The sequence below is a fragment of the Canis lupus genome, chromosome 30, assembly GCF_011100685.1.
Source record: "Canis lupus familiaris isolate Mischka breed German Shepherd chromosome 30, alternate assembly UU_Cfam_GSD_1.0, whole genome shotgun sequence".
Classification (NCBI taxonomy): domain Eukaryota; kingdom Metazoa; phylum Chordata; class Mammalia; order Carnivora; family Canidae; genus Canis; species Canis lupus.
In genome coordinates, this window is record NC_049251.1 from 569111 (window position 1) to 573012 (window position 3902).

The 3902-nt window shown below is 40.4% G+C and overlaps 1 pseudogene; it reads right to left on the reverse strand.

The window, feature by feature from the left end:
* Positions 1-911: 911 nt before the first annotated feature.
* On the reverse strand, positions 912-2365 carry LOC100683816 (annotated as a pseudogene).
* Positions 2366-3902: the final 1537 nt, after the last annotated feature.

The window sequence follows — 3902 nt, forward strand, 5'->3', positions numbered from 1 at the left end:
AAAGTTATTGCCTGTGTTCTCTTCTAGGATTTTTATGATTTAAGTTCTCATTTTGAGGTCTTTAATCTATTTTGAATTTATTTTTATGTACATAGTAAGAAAATGGTTTCATTCTTCAGTATGTTGCTCTCCAGTTTTCCCAACACCATTTGTTGATGAAACTATCTTTTTCTATTGGATATTCTTTCCTCTTTTGTTGAAGATTAATTGGCCATATAATTGTTGGCTCATTTCTGAGTTTTCTATTCTGTTCTATTGATCTATATGTCTATTTTTCTGCCAATATAATACTTTTTAAAATTTTCATATATCATAATTTGGATATAACTTTCAGTAGTAAAACTTCCTGCTAAATAATGACAGTGATAAAAATAGCACTCATGTCCACCCTCAAATAATTTTCAGATCAATGTACATTGCAGAACATTAAACCGAGATAGACTGATATGCTGCCAACTTTCCAGGTGCAGACTTAAATTCACATGTTACATTCACATGTTACATCTTCTTCCAAGGCCCAAAGAAGATCTCAGACTGATTCTTTGGACAGTTTACATTTTATAACAGTTTCCTCCTGACTCCTACCATGTTTTTGGTTTTGTAATCATGTAATCCCTTTCCTAAATTCAACCTATCCTCCCCACTACCTTAAAAGGTACATGAGAGTCTCCTAGTGATAGTGAACTGCTACCTCAGATTCACAGAATTATCCTTTTTTGGGCTCTGGGCATCACCACAGACTAACACTCAGGGGAGGGCAAGATGCCAACCCCATTTTATTGGCACATATACACAAAGTCTCTCTCCTTTAAATAAGAAAAGAAAGCAATGCCACAGAATGCTTCCCTATAAAAGACATGTAACAAAGAAGTAATGTCAATAAAATAGCTATCACTAAAACAAAGCTTTCATCAATCAGTTTGGAGAACTTTGAAGGAGGAAAACGGCTTCAGGAAATAATAGTCCAGGTTCCTACAGTGTGGACACTGCTGGACTTTTTATACACTCTGAGGAGTACTGCATCCTAATCCACATGTCAGTGATAGGCTTACTGCAGTATTTACAGTGCAGGTGCACTTGATAGCAAGGAGAAGCAGCCAGGATGTGTAGGTGTACATGTTGCCCAGTGATGGCCATGATGCAGATGTAATCACCTGAATCTCAGCCAGGAAGGTCATGTGCACTGTGTACAGGTACATGAGTCTCCCTTGAAGATGACATGGATCATCATATTCCATCTAATATGTCTTCAGGGGTTTAAGAACAGAGTTGTGTCCACCAGAAGGAACTGTTCAAACATCAGGAGTGCTCAGTGGTAGGTGCTCAGGAGTGCACAGTTTACATTTCTGTGGCTAGCACTGAGGGCCAAAAGAGTGACCTTCCACAGGTCCTCGCCCTGGCCCATTTGGGCATCATCTTCCATCTACACATAGCAAGTGTTCAACTTATGCCTGGGGATGTGAGTAAGCAGCTTGGACAGGTCCAGTTGCCCCAGGAACCACATGGGCTCATCTAAATGGCCCCCCTGTGCATTGGTAACCCAGCTGAACTGTAATCAAAGTGGCTGTTTTGGAACAGGTAGCCTTGGGCTGTGGCCTTTTTGTGAGGATCCAGATGGATGGCATTCTATAAGAATCTCCCAAAGTATCTTGAGGAGCTGGAGCTGCTGACATGGGCAGATAAGACGATGGAGGAGCCAGTGGGCAAGGACTGGCCAGAGTAGCAGAGGGGGAGGAACTGTAAGCTATGTCACTGTTTTCTCCTGGGAGTTCTGCTGGTCCATGGAGTACAGCCAGGGAGATGATGGTTGAGGCCTTTCTGTGGCTTGTTTAGTGGCCTGCACTGTTTTGCCTCTCCCTTGCTTCTGTGTTCTTCTCAGACTTTTTCCTTTTTTCATCCTTCATCTGTTTCATCTTGTGCCAATCTTTGTACTCCTTTAAGTGGTCCTGTCTCCAGGGGCAGAGGCAGAAGACCAGATCGTATTCCTTCTTTGTTTCCACGTTTGCTTCTCCTTCCAGTTGCAGGCCTGGCCAGGGTAGTTAAACTGGATCAGGATGCTGCTCTCTCACTCACAGAAACACCACAGGTGCATCCAGATTCTATGAGGGCAGTACTTATTATTGTACAGCACCTTTTGGTAGTCTGTCACTAAGTCCACTGGCCTTGTGAAGCTCTGTATCAGCGGTACAGCACAAGGGGCTTCATTCTTGGTCGTTCTGGTAGCTGTAACTTCCTCATGCTTCTGCTTGGCAACTGGGGGATTGGCGGTGCCAGTCCCCATGCCTCTGATGCCCACTGTAGCTCTAGTGCCTGATGTACCTGCCACAGCCACTCTATAGCCCACTGCCAACCTCAGGCCACTCATTGGCCATTGCCAGGGTCCCGGCTCTGTTTTCCTGCTTATCCCTGAGGCTGTTGGTGTACTTGTTTTTGAGGCCACCTATCCTGTTTTGGGAGTTGGGCACCTTGTGAGCATCTAGATGGCCAGTGTCACTGAAGGCAGCTCCCTGCCACAGGGTGGCTCCTGGTCTGCGTGGAACCCACTCAGGGAGGGAGAGAGTGGAGGGTACTAGCCAGGGCTCTTTCGCCATGTCTGTCCTGCCCTGCCAGGGCCAGAGCTTTGCCGTTCTGGACTAAAGGGCCTCCCATTGTTTCCAGGAACTTGCAGCCAGTGTTGGGGGCACTTTACCATACAATTTTGATTACTACAGATATGTGGTTTATCTTGAAATCTGGGATTGTGATGCCACCAGTTTGCTCTTTCTTATGATTGCTTTGGCCATTTGAGGTCTTTTGTGGTTTGGTAAAAATTTATATATTATTTGTACTGTTCTGTGGTATTTTGTTAGGGATTCCATTGAATCTGTAGATTGCTTTGGGTAGTATGGACATTTTAACAATATTGATTCGTCTAGTCCATGGGTATGGAATATCTTTCCATTTGTGTCATCTTCAATATTTTTCATCAATGTATCATAATTTTGATCAATTTATTCCTAGGATTTTATTCTCCTTGGTACAACTTAAATCGGATTATTTTCTTAATTTCTGTTTATGCTACTTTGTTATTAACATATAGAAGCACTACTGATTTCTGGATATTAATTTTGTGTCCTGCAGCTTTACTGAATTCATTTATTCTAGCAGTTTTTTTTTGGTGGAGTATTTAAGGTTTTCTTTGTGTAGTATGTCATCTGCAAAAGGTGATAGTTTTACTTGTTCCTTACCAATTTGGATGCCTTTGGTTTCTTTTTCTTGTCTGATTGCTGCACCTAGAAATTGCAGTAATATTTAAATACAAATGGTAAGAGAGGACATCCTTGTCTTATTCTTGATTTTAGGGGAAAATCTTTCAGTTTTTCACCATTAAGCATGACGTTAGCTATTGATTTTTAATATATAGCATTTAATATGTTGACACATATTGCCTTTAAATCCACATTGTTGAGAGTTCTATTTATATTTACATTGAGATACTCTTTATACATCTACTGAGCTAATCATATGGTTTCTATTCTTTATTTTGCTGATGTGATATATCACATTAATGATTCATGAATATTAAATATTAAATTCCACTTGATCATATAGAATGACTCCTTTAACATATTGTTGATTTTGGTTTGATAATTTGTTGAGGATTTTTGCATCTCTGTTCATCAGAGATATTGTGCTGTAGTATCTTTTATTTTCATAGCATTTTTATCTGATTTTGGCATCAGGTTAATGCTGACCTGAAACAATGAATTTGGAAGTTTTTCTTCTGTTTCTAATTTGAAAGTGTTGAGAAGAATAGGTATCAATTCTTCTTTAAATTCTTGGTAGAATTTAACTGGTCCTGGACTTTGATTTGTTGGAAGTATTTTTTATTACTGATTCAATTTTGTAGCTAATAATGGGTA